Genomic DNA, 14,797 nt, shown 5'->3' with positions numbered 1-14,797 from the left:
CTCGATTCGAGGTTCAAAACTCAAAAATTTTCTCAAATTTTGAATCCAAACCTGTTTTCTAAAGATTTTTTCAGAGAATAGCCTTAAATTCTCGAAAAACCATTCTTTTGTAAATATTTTCAAATTTTACAAAAATATGTCAAAAATCCTTTATTTTCTCATAAATTTTAGAGTCTTATTTCTAAAATAACAAAAAAATCAGAAAATACCAAAGAAAATGAACAAAAAATTCAAAATACAAAGGAAATTACAAAAACTTCTTTTAGAGAAAGTTTTAGAACCTTGTTTTGAAAAATCAGAGAACCCTCTTTTTGAAAAATCACAAAAATATGCAAACGGTCTTGCTCTCTCTCTCTCTTGCACGCACTCTCTCACGAACGCCTGCTTCTCCCTTTCCCGCGCTACCTTCGGAAGCAGACCTCCACCCTCGATCTCCATCAGCTTCAACCCTCCATCACCAACGACCTCTCCTTCTCAAGATCGATCTCCATTACCTACCCACCCCCTCCTCATCCATTCATCTCTAACGAACCTCCATCGCCATCGCCCTCTCTTTTGCTCGAACTTTTCATCGATCTTGCTTCATCCACCCTTCATCTCCAACGGAACCCCTGCATCCAACTTTTGCCTCCCCATCGCATTCCTCATCCGCCCATCGTCTGCCTTTTCCCTCAACCCTTGATCCGCAACAACCTCCCTTCCTGATCCTTCTCCTCCCTCTTTAAAAAGGGGGCACACAGGGGAAGCGAGGGATCCACTTTGGAACTACCGGGCAACATCGATCGACTCACGCTCTCCCTTCATCCACGATCATCTGCAACCATCCATTACCATCCGATCTTCATTCTTTCCTTTCCCTTTCTGATTTTTCTTCTCTGCAAGACGCTGAAGAACAAATCCTCCCTCTGAAGCATCTCTGTGAACACCCCAAATTTTTCAAAATCTTATAAATATTCCCTTTTTGCACCTGATCTCATTTTCTGAGTAATTGAGTCACTCTTAAATCTAAATTCCAGTTCATTTCTCAAATTTTACTAAAATTAAATTCATTTTATATGTCTGACTTGATTTCGGATCCGGATCCATGGTCCAGATACGAATCTGAGTCTCGTTGTCCAACTTTTAAATTAAAATTACAGAAAATACCAAAAATAGTTTTTAAATAGCTCAGACAGTCCATCCGACATCCGTTTGGACCCATCACGTTATATTTCTCGATTCGAGTTTCAAAACTCGAACATTTTCTCAAAACCTGGATCCGAACCCATTCTTCTAAAGAAATTTCTCCAAAATAACCTTGAATTTTTAGAAAAACCCTTCTTTTGTAAATATTTCTCAAAAAATATAAAATGATTTTTAAATCCTTTATTTCTCCCTAGTTTCATTTCAAAAATACCAAAAAAATGGAAAATGCAAAGAAAAAGAAAAAATACATATATATATATATATATATATCTAACAAAAATCGGTTTTTGAAAACCTCTTTCTAAAAATATCCTTTTAAAGAAAAACCTTTTTTTTTTAGAAAAACCAGGTGAAGAAGCCTTCTTTTTGAAAAATGCGTGAAAAATCTGAAGGAGCCCGTAAAAAAAACTTTTTAGGGTTTTTCGCAAGGGGTCGGATGCCGAGTGCCTTCTCCCCTCTCTCTGGCCTTCTCCCTCTCTCTTCTCCAACCCCTCATCACCAACAACATCTTCCTTCCTCCCTCATCCGTTAATCTCCAACCAACCCCTTCCCGATTCTTCTCCATTCCTCTATATAAGAAACTGCAGGAGATCGACCCAAGGGATCCCTTACTTTCATCATCCATTATCGGCTATTGACCTCATTTGCCTCACCTCGAGCAACATCCCGTTGTCCTCAGTTTTCCTTCTGATCGACGGGAAAGCCTTCCTTTCCTCCAACCTCTACATAAGCATACAGCAAAGGTCTTTTTTTTTTTTGGATTCACTTCACATCGGGCATCTCTCCTTGGCTAAAGAACAATCTCCACCACCAGACGCCCTCAAACATCCAGGAAACAAAACCCCCAATCACACCCCTGCATCCGGTTTTATCTTCTGATTATCTCTCCTTCTAGAGGCAACATTGTTTTCCTCTCAATCGAAGCCCAGCCACGGTAAGCCTTTTCCCTCTCTCTGTTGATTTCCATTTTTTTTTAGATATGGGCATTTCTCTGATTTTTCATTCTCTTATATCTCTATCAAAACATCCCTGCAACCTTGGTTTGCTTATTAGCTAAAACTGATCTGCAGATATGTGACATCAACAGGATGAAAAATTCTGACCTTTTGGCTTACCATTTTGTAATCTGATTTTTTTTTTTACGAATTTAGATCTCAACCCACGTCCTTCAGATCTGCTATACTCTTGGAAATCTTGTAGCTACCATTGTTAATGCATGATTGATCAACATAGTTCCTGTATTTCCCTCCATTCATGCATGCTCGTGGTAAACTCACTGAGGCATTTTTCTTCTTCCTCGTGCTCTTCTTTCCGTGATGTGCCATGCCCGTCCATGCTTAGATCTCCCGCTAGGAATTAGTCCCGGTTTTCTAGTTTTCTTTTTTTATTTTTATTTTTATTTTATTTTTATTCATGCTAGTTGTTGAATTAACGCTGTTGGGTCTTCATTTAAGCAAGATATCTCACTGATTATCTGATTGTGTTCAGGCCCTATCCAAATTTTCTGTTATGTGCATTAACCAAACCATGTTGTCATTCTTTAAATTAAGTTGTACAAGGCGTTACCTGAGAGGGCATACAATTTCTCAAAATAATGGTAATGTCTGACAATTTTTTTTTTGCATCAGAGGCCATACCAACAAGTACATCTTGCCATTTATGTTCCTATATTTGTATTCTTATTGATCTCCGACATGATCGCACACTAGTCATTTTACCTCAATATTGCATAAATAAGTTATCAATGATTATGATTAATTAATTATGTCTCTCTCTGTTCACATTAAATATTTCTGTGTTATCCTTTCAAAGTTACGTGATCTTTTTCTGTTATGGCTTGATTGATTCCCTTTTAATATGACTGATAATAACGAGAAAGGGCAATAAATGTAATCTTGCAATGCTTACAGGTGATTCTTGTCTGTTAATCAATGAGGGAATAAGGTTCCCTAATCCGATCTTGTATACTGCTTTGATCAGTAGTATCTGTAAATCAGGTAGGCTAAAGTAGGCTAAGAAGTGCCTATAGATTTTCCAATAGCCTAATGAAACAGGGAGTGTTACCTAGCAAAAACACCTACGAAGCTCTGCCTAATGAATAATGCATAGTTGGGAGATCTGAGAAAACTTACAAAGCTTTCCATAAGATAAAAAGAAGAAGAAGGTGTGTTTCCCTGTAAATATACATATACTCTGCTGATAATAAAAGTTGCAATCTAGATAAACCAGCAGGTGGCTCTGCGATTATACAGTGAAGTGGCAAAAAGGGATGTTCAACCACATTCATGTATTCTTAACACCCTATTTAAGCATTTCCTCAAAGATCAGGTGCTTCATTCTATTCGATTTTCAGAGATTGAAGTCTCAGTGAATGCAAACGTTGGAGAAAATCTCAGCTTGTCAGGTATGTAATGAGAGTTACTTCCATTTTTTCTTTTTTTCTTTTCCATTTCTTTCTCTCTGGGTCCAAAATATGGGGTCGACATACAGTGTACAATCAGAATTTGAGTTCGGTTGACAGAAATACAACCTTTGTGCATTCTCTGTGTATATTACCATCCGCTGCAGGTTTGTGAAGCCTATCCCTTCCATTCAGTACCACCTTGCTTCCTCTCTCATGTTTTTTTTTAATTTACTTGAACTTGAATCTGAGTGATTATTGTACTGGTCTATCCAATCATTCCTTTGATTTTGTATCCATCCGTGGTTAATCTGAGGTATTAACTAGGTTTCATCGTGCTCAATCTACGCATGATGACTCGATGTCAAACCACTTCAAATTTAACTTCATTTGTTTCGAGTATTAAATCCATTGGTTATAAATGTGACAGATATTAAATCCATAAACTCGGCTCATCAGAATTTTGATTGGAATCTTGGAGTCATTAGTCTGATGGTCATCTTAATGTAAAGATCTGCTCTTGGATTTGTCATTTAGATTGAAATATGCAGGTCCATCTTCAGCCAAATTGGTTGATTCAACATGCTTGCGCAACACTGTATATATGTTCTTTTCTTCAAAGGGTGTGGTTAGAGTCAGAACTGAGGTTTGATCAAATTCACTTTCTGCTGAAACTGTTGGTTGTAAAATTTCTTTTTCTCTCTTCAGAATTTTGACCCAGATATTACTCGACAGGTAAAATCAGTTTTACCAGACACCATCGTTTACTTTGTCAAGATGCCTTCACTAAATCTGTTAAGCTTGAGATCCGTTTTCTTTTTTTTATTTTCAGGTTTGATTCGGACAATTTCCATCCATCTGTTACCCATTTTCACCTCTAGTCCTTCCTCTATACATCTGCCAGTCGCATGATCTTGATAGGCTCATTCCTCTTCAGGTCTATATTCATTATTTAGAATAAATTTTTTTGCTCTTAGTTACATAATCAGGAGATTAGGATGTATGTAAAAGTATAGGTGCTTCTTAAGGGATCAATTTCCTGTTGCCAATCCACCATTCGTTGGTATTTGAGTATCTAGAACCTTGAGACCAACATGACTTGCTCTGGTGAAGTTTCCAAAAGTTTTGAAACAAATATTCTCGTCAAGCAAAGATCATCCTAGGGATCTTAGACAGAGCTAGCTCATTATTGGGATACTAAGGCTCGCACATTGGAAGGAAGAATTACAACACCTCAGTTGGGGTGCAATGTCTCGGCTGTGATGCTATCTTCAGACATGTGCCACTTAACCAGACTGTAATATTTGCCTATTGACAATGTTTGAAATGTCCCTTTTTTTTCTCTACTAGGCACTTTCATTGTCGCCAATTGATTTTTCCCATTGCTGGTGCGCAGTAACAATAATTTGATCAGGGTCTCTCTTGAAAGTAAACAAATTTTGGGATCTTCTGATGGATCCTCTCATTGTACCGTAGCCCAAACAAGGAAATAATGAGTCTCTGTTAAATTTTTGTATGGTTATTAGCTGTTGGTGTAACCAAGCAAGGCCCAGAAAAAAATGCGGAGGACAGTCAAAAGGATGTACAGATGACTATGACACATCAATGCAATTCCAGGACAAAAGGGCTGAAAGCATGTGTATCTAAAAAGGGGAAATCAAATAGTGGTGGTCCCTACAGCTGTCATAAGTTGCACCTTCTGTATAAACAGTTTTTTTTAGTGCTATCATCTTCTTCGTATTCATTACATCTCCTGTATATCTCAACAGCACCCTGCTGTTGTCCATTCACAAGCTACAACCATTCTGCCAAACCACATTCCACAACACCCACTGCACTTCACTTTTAGTATGTGCACATCATTGTGCATACACTCACTGTTGCACGTCTGTAACAACAGACTTCCATAGGTGTATAGTTCACATAAAATATTATACATATTGGAAAATTTTAATAGATTACATCAGAGTCTCTGATGTAGGCCATCCCATTTGCCTCAACAACACGTGATTAGCTTAAGTTTTCACTTAGCGGATGCAGCTGGAGGGTTTAGTCTTTTGTGCATTACCAAAAATTTGTTCACATCCCTCAGAATCATTTTGGAACATTAGCTGAGATGTCGATTTTTATGATCCACCGAGCATCAAGGTTTGATCTGTCACATTTTTGTCATAAGTAAGCAGTATGAAAGCATTACCTGTACATTAAATTGTTTCATCCATATTCAGCATATGTTATTTACTTGCCCACTTCATCAACATCACTCTCATCCACCTATATCGAATGTATGTATGTGATATATATATATATATATATATATATATATATATATATATTCATATATGTACATACAGGTATGTATATAGGTATGCATGTTGTTTTTCATCTTTTAATCAAGTGTGCCTTGACATATGAGCATTTTTCTCTTACCATTGACATCTTTTGACATCCACATGATATGTACAAATGTCTTCTATTTTTTTTTAATCAAGTGTTTTGCAGGAGAATATGTGGAAAAGATCATTATTTGGGGTTGTGAATTCAATGTTATGTGTTGTAATAGTTAGATCTTAATGAGAATTTACATTTCCTATTTTAGATAGAATGGATAAGCATTGTAAATGTCATAAATTTCTTATTTTTATGCTTTTGCCTTTATTTCTCAAAATCTCACAATGGTGAAACACGAATGGCACGTGCATCATTTCGTAAGAGGTAATTAATCCTAAGTTGATGATTTACATCAATGACCATAGTCAGGATGTAAACAAAACTTAGTATTTTTATCTTTTACGAAATAACACTGGATCCTCTTCAAAATTCATCATATTTTCTTTAAATATTTCCCTCTTTTATCAGAGTTTGGTCTAAAATTGATTCAATACATATATCAATGGTCATAGTTAGGATATATTGAGAATTAATTTCATTCTAAAACTCTATAAAAGCACCAAAATGTATTTTATTCTTCATTTGAATTTAGATATGATTATTATATAATACATTCAATGACCATAGTCAAGGATGTATTATATTTTCAATCTTATTTCTAATTCATTTAAAGAATAAAGTAAGATTTTCAAACCCAATTTCAAGATTCTTTTACTTCATTCATCATTTAGGATAGAACTGCATCATATTTTCAAAATTCTTTTCCAAAAATCCAAGTGATCTCAAACATCTTTCTCAATCTCTATTCCAATTCATTATTCTATCTTATTTCAAAGATTTAAATTTCGATTTCAGAGTCCAATTTGACTTTGAGATTTCAAATTCCATTTTATAGTCAAAATCCCATTTCCAAATTCGATTCCAAAAGTTCAATTTAACTTTAGGATCTCTGATCCATCTTCTGATTCTAAATTCAGACTTCAAATTCAAAGTCCAATTTGACTTTGAAATTCATTTGTATATTCAAGATTCAATTTCTAAATTTTATTTTCCAAGTTTTATTCAAAACTTTGGAATTCTTGATTCATTTTCGGGATTTTAATTCGAATTAACATCTCGAATTTCAAAGCTCAATTTAAAACTTTGAAAATCTTGATTTATCTTCTAAATTTAAACTCCAAAAATCCAATTCTAGATCTAGAACCCAATTCCACTTTTGGATCTTAGACTTCAGATCCAAATCCAACTTCCTTTTAGATCTCAAATTTCAGATCCAATCCCCATTTAAAATCCTAGATCCAGAATTCAACCTCACTTGGATCTCAGACTTCAGATCCATAATCCATTTTAGGATCCAGAGTCCAACTTCACCTTGGATCTCAGACTTCAGATCCAAAACCCAGTATAGGATGCAAAATCCAACTCCATCTTGGATCTTAGACTTCAGATCCAAATTTCATCCCAAAACTTCAGATCCAAATTCCATCATTGGACTTCAGATTTCAGATCCAATTCCCATTTAAGATTCTAAATCCAGAATTTAATTTTTATCTTGAATCTCAACTCTACTTAAAATCCAAACTTTGGATTCAAATTCCATCTTGAATTCCAGATTTCAAATCAACTTCTATTCACAATTCCAATTTTTTTAAATCCAATTCCATTTCATTCTAGATTTCAAAATCCAAATTTATCTTGATTCCCAAAAATTCCAAAAAACCAATTCCATTTCCCAATTCTATTTGGATTTCTCAAATCTCACTCTGATTTCAAACTTTAAAACTGAAATTCAAATCACATTCCATTTCTATCTTGATCCAAAATCCTAATTCAAAGTCCATTTATGAATTTGAATTTTCCTTTCTTCTCCTTTCATCTCAACTTCAAAACCATTCTTTTCAAATTCAAAGATTTATTCTCCCAAGCTCTGATTATTCAAAAAACTTAGAACTTTAAATCTCAGGTTCTAAGTTAAAGACCCTTTCTTCACTCTATTATCAGATTCATCTCAGAAACACTTGGAGATTTCCAAATCAATTTTCAAAAAGAGCATACATCCTTGCATTGCACAAGAATGATTCTTTATGCATTTAGACTTGGGATAAATCCTTAGATAATATTTAGGCAAAGCAAAAGGCATAAATTCGATTCTTGGTTCGATTACCCCTGGTAAAGGCGCCAGGAACGGTCGAACCTCGTACCGACGAGCGAATCTCGTCTCTCCATTTTTCCCGCAATATATTTCAAAACGGAGTAAGTAATTTTCTAAATATTTTCAAATCAAGGTCAAGTGAGACCCCGCAAAAGAGTTCCTCCTCTCTTCTCTTCTTTTCTTTTCTCTTTTCTCTTCTTTCCTGTCTTTTATTTTTCTCCCTTCAAAAAGGAGGAAAATAGAGGTTGAAAAAGGAAAAAAGAAGGAAGAGAGAGAAGGATACAAAAGAGGAAAAATTTTGCGATGATCATAGTTTTGGCGACCGTAATGGGACCCGTCTTCGTCCGGTTGAATCTATGCCTTTGCTTTGCTTTGATATTATCTAAGTCTTTATTCTATCAATGTCAGCTTCATTTTCATGAAAACCTTAGGAGCCTAGACTCTGTCCTAAGCTGACATCATTGCATATAGGATTTTAAGTATGGTTTGGTAGGACCATATTGAGAGTATTATATCCATGTTCACATTAGATCTAGGTCTGAAATACAACTCTCCTCAATTCTAGGGATTGAATGTAAACAATGTATGCAAGTGTATGCTTCTGTTCATTTTTATTCTATCTCTTTAGGACTTGCATTAGAGCTTTCTGGTTTTATTTGCATGTTGAACATGTTTTTGAAAACATCCCTACCTATATTGTCCCGGTCTTCACGTTGCTGGGTTGTCTCACTGAACCATAGTTCAGGAGAGAGCCTCACAACTGGACCACCTATTTGGGTTCGTGCCCCCCTACCACGTACCTAAGGGCCATAGTCCAAGGTATATCGGTAGGTGCTCAAGGATGTTGGGAAACCTTTACCTTAGAACCAGAAAACTATTTCTATGCCACGTACTTCGAGCTTTGGCTTGAGTATATCGGCATACCTTGATTGGAATCAGATGATCTGAACCATAGAGTTAGGATTAAGGTCCTACAAAGCCATTTCAAATATTGCATTTAGAGTCAACCTTTAGGGAGTGCTGTGTTTGCATCTTTGTTTGTGCAGCTCTGATTGTGCGATGTTTTCTTGTGTTCTCCTATATATGTCAAACCTTCTCAAAACTGTGGGTGTATTATCCAAAATTTCCCTCTATTTTCAAAACCCCCAAGAGTGTATTTTTCCTTTACTTACGTTCTTTTCTCTTTTTGTGTCAAACTTTTCTTTAAAAACCCTGGAAATCCCTGTTTCTAAAAATCCCTTGATCTTTTTACCAATTTCCAGGATTTATGTTTATCCTCTCTTTCTTATCGAGAGTTTATCCGTAAGTCCTGCATTCTATCTAAAATCTCTTTTTCTTTGCCTCAGTATCATTCCGATGGTGTCCGATTCCCTCAATGTTGTCTTTCTCAAAGATCATATCTTCTATCAAATGAGGGATGGAACCTCGGATCATCGGGTTATCCAGTCTCATTCCTTCTTCCCTCGGTGGTATTATTTTTGGTTCGCCATCTTCTCGCGTATGTTCCCAGACCACTTGGATGATTGTGGATTGGAGATGGCATCGACAGTGGGCAAGCGAATCATCAACGACAGTCTGATTCAAGCTATGGCAGAATGGTGGAATCCACGTACCTGCACCTTTTGGTTTCCATGGGGAGAGATGACTCTGCTGATGGATGAATTTAGTGACATCATGGGATTGCCAGAGCCAGCTGGTCAGCCAGATGACCCGGTCGAGCAGCAATTCCTGATGAATGTCAAGGGGATAGATGTTCGAGAAGCATTAGCTAGAGCAACATGGAGCAGATCTTGGCCTCTCACTGAGATCAACGGAAGTCAGACTCTATCACAAATATGGAGCTTACGAGGAAGTTGACACCTTGTCCTGAGCAACAAAAGAAAGAATTCAGCATGCCATGGTCTTATGCACAGTAGGATTAGCATTCTTTCAAGATGAACAGAATTTTATTGATGTCACAGTCGCCCAACTCTTTCAAAGATGGGGAAGCAAGCAGACCCGTCAACTTTCAGTGTCTATGGCAGCTTTAGCTTTTCTTTACAAAGGCTTAGCTCGTTTTGCTCTCGAAGAGACCATTTTGGTGGAAGGATGCACGTATGCTTTGCAGTCTTGGTTCCTGCGGCACGCACCGTCAAAGGCTAGTACCTTCAGGTTCAGCAGAAAGAAGCTGAAGTCTGTTGTTCAGTACCGAACTTTGATTGAGAGTCTGCACCAGAAAGAAATCCTTTGGGATTACTTTGACAGACGAGAATCAGTTCCTCGCTATACTTATGCTCATAGCAAGCGTTACAAATTGCTTGGCCCTTTCTTTTGTGTCGACTACCATCCAGAAAGGTGTCTCAAACAATTCTCGCAGCGGCAGGTTCGTGTCAACACCCGCTTCCCGACGGGCCACATGCCAGAGTTCGATCTGCAGTCGGATCAGTGGTCTGGGGCATACCATGTAACCAAATACAGTTGGGACTCCTTCATTCCTTTGTCTGTGTTTCCTGGTCCTAATGTAACTTCGGAATATCGAGAATGATGGCAAACTGTCTGCCCACCTTCTCTTTGTATTTAAATTTTGTCATTAATAAAAATGCAACTTTGTGTTCTGTTAAAAGTTCTTTATGGCCAAAATTTTATTCTTTTATTTTGTTTTATATGGTCACGATCCCCGTGACGACCTCATCCCTAGTGATGAGACTTTGCCTTATATTCTTCTTCAAATTATCTCTTATCATGATGGACGACCTCGCCTAGGTAACAAGGCATATTTTTCCGTTATCACAAAATGATAATGCAATTATCACAAAACTTGTGGTGACCTGATCCCTGGTGATGGGATAACTTGTTTGATTGTCTATCAATTCCTCCTTTCTTGTCTTTTTCTCAAAAGATTGTATTTTCAAAAATTCTTTCGAGCTCTAACCATTCCTTTATTCCACAGAGATCATTGGCATTGACAAAGATGGTTCAGACCAGAGTTGGAAAGGAGACTGCCCCTCAGCACAGCGACAGCGAAGTCGAAGCACCGAATTCTTCCCAGTCGGTCAGAGGACAAAGTCAGGGCAAAAGTGATGATATAGATCCTGCCATGTATAGTCTGTTTCAGAGAATGATGGCCAGGATGATGGCAGAGCAAGCTGAGGTCAGACAGAAAAAGGTTGTTCCGAAGAGCAAACCAAAGAAGAAAGCTGTGAAAAAGCCGGTCAGGATCGTCAAAAAGAAGGTCCAGCCTGACACCACTTCTGAGGAATCAGAATCAGCTGAGGAAGAATCAGAGGAGGAAGAGCAGTTTGTCTACCATCAGAATCTTCTGCAACAGTTTGTGAAAATCACTGCAGAGCCTGAATCTGTGAATAAACCCATTCCGGTTGAGGACCCGATGAGCAAGCAAATGAAAGAGATTGGTCGGGCAATCAAGGACATTCAAGCCAAGAGTAAGGGCAAGCAGACTTACTCTGGTGAGGATTTTTACAATGGCCTAGATGGGGATGACAATCTAGAGAATCTCCCTCGGAAGTTTCTCAAGTTTGACGGAACAAGCAATCCCAAGGCACATTTGGTCACATTCTATGCTGAGTGCGGCTGTTTCAGGAAAGATAATCGGGCATTATTCATTTGCTTCCCTCGCAGCCTAGAGGGAACAACGGCCAGGTGGTATGCAGACCACATCAATCCTATCGAACTACGAGAGTTCGATAAGGTCGTAAACTTGTTCATTAAGCGCTTCATGTTCAATGTTGAAGCCTCACCAACTCTCAATCATCTGTACAATCTAAAGCAGAATAAGAATGAGAGAGCTAGCGAATTCATTCACAGGTGGAGGAGCACCTGTAACAAAATGAAGGTTCCCATTCCAGAGGAGCACGCCCTGCAAATCATTTTGAATAACTTTGCTCAGCCTTTGAGGAATCTCATTTCCACATCTCCCGCCAAATCATTCATCAAGTTGATTGAGAGAGCCGAGTGGCTCGAGACAGGACTGGATAATGACCTATATGAGGGTTACCCTTTCGTTCGAGGGAATCCTGAACAAAAGAAGAAGGCACACATAGCCTATTCCACAAAATTTTCAGATCACAGCAGTAGTTCTGGCAGCAAGAAGGGCAAGAAAAATCGCAACAAGAATGCCAGACACTCTAGGGCCGAAAGAATAAACTCTGCAGCCCAGAAAGGGAAATTTGTTAAGCCACAACCCGTCCAATCAGCGCCGCAACCTAAAGCGAAGCAGCCAGAAAAGCCGAAACATGAAGGTTGGAGTTATGATCGGGAGTTCACAACCCTAGAGCAGTCCCGTGAAGACATCTTAGAATATATGATGTCGAAAGGAATGATCAAACTCCCCAAGGTGGCAGATCCTCCCGTTGCTATGGAAAAATGGACTGATAAGTTCTGCAAGTTCCACCGAACTGTTGGACATGACGCTGAGCATTGTTTTGTCCTTAAAAACATCATCCAAAACTATATTGACAAGAATTTATTGATTGAGGACGAAGACGAACAACAACCGGAGATCTTGTCCAAGCCTTTCCCTAAGCATTCTACCTCAGTGATTACAGAGCATGTATTTTCTCTTCAAGGCAGTATTCAACCATGTTCCAGTCAGGACATTCAGGATCAACATCAGGTCCTCGTCCTCCGTCAAGCGCAGTCTTCCGCCAAGAGGGTGGATATTACTGCATTTTCCATCAATAAGAAATCAACCAAGGAACCAGCAAAAGTAACGACATACATTTCCAAGCTAGTCCCCAGGATTCTGAAGCGCTTCGTCAAGGCAGCTTCGAAGAAGGATGAAACTTCAGGGTCAGTACATAAGCCAATCACTGCTTTATCAAATATCTCTATCCTGGATTTGACCCATGCTTCACTAAAGCACCAGCAAGTGATAGAAGATTTGTTAAGAAAGATCAAAGTCAAGCCTAGCACAACACCGCAGGATATGGCTCAGATCGTCAACCAGGCCATGACGAACGCACCCATTATGTTTTTTGATGAGGATCTACCAAAGCCTCATTTTTTCTACAACAACGCTCTCTACATAGTGGTGCGGACCAGGGGCATGACAGTCCCTCATGTGTTAGTTGATGGAGGCAGCAACCTCAATATTTGTCCAGAGATGACAGCCAGGGCCTTGGGTCTGAAGGAAGAAGAGTATACCCCAGATCCGATCATGATCTACGGTTTCGACAACCATGGGCAGACAGCCAAGGGGGAGATTTTTCTCGAAATTTTCATCAACTACTCGGTGCATACCATGCTTTTTCATGTGGTCAATGTGCCGCCTACATACAACCTTCTTCTGGGGCGCACTTGGATCCACAACGCCAATGTGGTTCCTTCGACCCTTCACCAGTGTATCAAATGGTCGAAGGGAGGTATGATTACCACAGTCCTAGGAGAGGATCCGGAAGAGCGACTCCCGCAGCCGATGATTTCCCGTCCTACTTTCACTGCCGACATCCCAAGCATCCGAGAAGTCGATGAAATCAATCTGAGTGAAAGTCTGGACATGTTAAAGTTGAAAGAGGTCCAGCCGACAGAAAATGTGGCAGCAGTAACCCAGTGGCAGGGACCTCGCTTCTTCAAGTTAGGCGGGCGCCTTGATTGCACTTCATTCAAAGATCACCCTCTTTTATCTCAGTTCTCGAAAACTAAGAAAGGGTTTGATCTTCTGATGAAGCACGGTTATCAGCCCTTCAGGGGCCTAGGCAGAAATGAAGACGGCATTCTGGAGCCAATCATCCCCGCTCGGCATGCTGATAATACAGGCTTGGGTTTCACCGGTCAGTCGTCTGACAGAAAGACCACCTTCGTCAAGGGATCCCAATGAAGAAGACAATGACAGTGTTTTCTGCTTTCTTTTCTTTTCATGTCATCTTGTAGGGGCATAAAATCCGCCCCAGTTTCCTTCTTTCCTTCAAAGCATATGTAAATATCAAGAGTATTTCAAATCGATGAAATTTTTGATTTCCTATTTCTCATCTTGGTGTACACAAATTCTTTGCTTATATCCTTGTCTATATTGTCATTCTCTGTTTTTGTACAAAAGGCTATTTTTGAACGTTTTACCCTTTTTCTCAAAAACCTTCTTTGCGCTTACAGGATTGCCGGAATCATGACTCCTAAGTCGCTAAAAAAGCTCGTTATCAATACCATTTTTTTTCAAAATAAATCCAAACCGGCCAGAATCTGCAAGGCAAAGGTAGGGGCAGAAATCAGTAAGGTAACAACGCATATCGAAGAGTTAGCAGAGTTCGACTCAGCGATTCAGGATTTGCCAGAATTTGCCACCGTTTAGAAGCAGGATGAACTATCGCCATTGGTTCAGGATCCGACAGAGGATGTCAACATCGGTTCGGAAGATGATCCGAAAATCCTCAAAATTGGTTCCAGCTTGAATTCAGATAAGAAGGAAAGGCTCATCTACTTTCTCAAACAGCATCAAGAAGTCTTCGCTTGGACTTATGAGGATATGTCAAACTTAGATCCCAAGTTAGTCGAGCATCGTCTTGTGCTGAAACCAGACTGCACGCCGATCAAGCAGAAATTGAGGAAAATTGATCCCCGAGTAGCACCGCAAGTAAAAGAAGGACTTGAGGAATTGTTAAAAGCAGGATTCATCCGAACTATCGAATACCCAGATTGGTTGGCGAACATCATGGCAGTCCCCAAAAAGAATGGCA

The sequence above is a fragment of the Nuphar pumila genome, chromosome 14, assembly GCF_984573655.1.
Source record: "Nuphar pumila chromosome 14, dmNupPumi1.hap1.1, whole genome shotgun sequence".
NCBI lineage: Eukaryota > Viridiplantae > Streptophyta > Magnoliopsida > Nymphaeales > Nymphaeaceae > Nuphar > Nuphar pumila.
The sequence above is the reverse complement of the archived record's forward strand: the minus strand, read 5'-3'. Positions refer to the sequence as shown.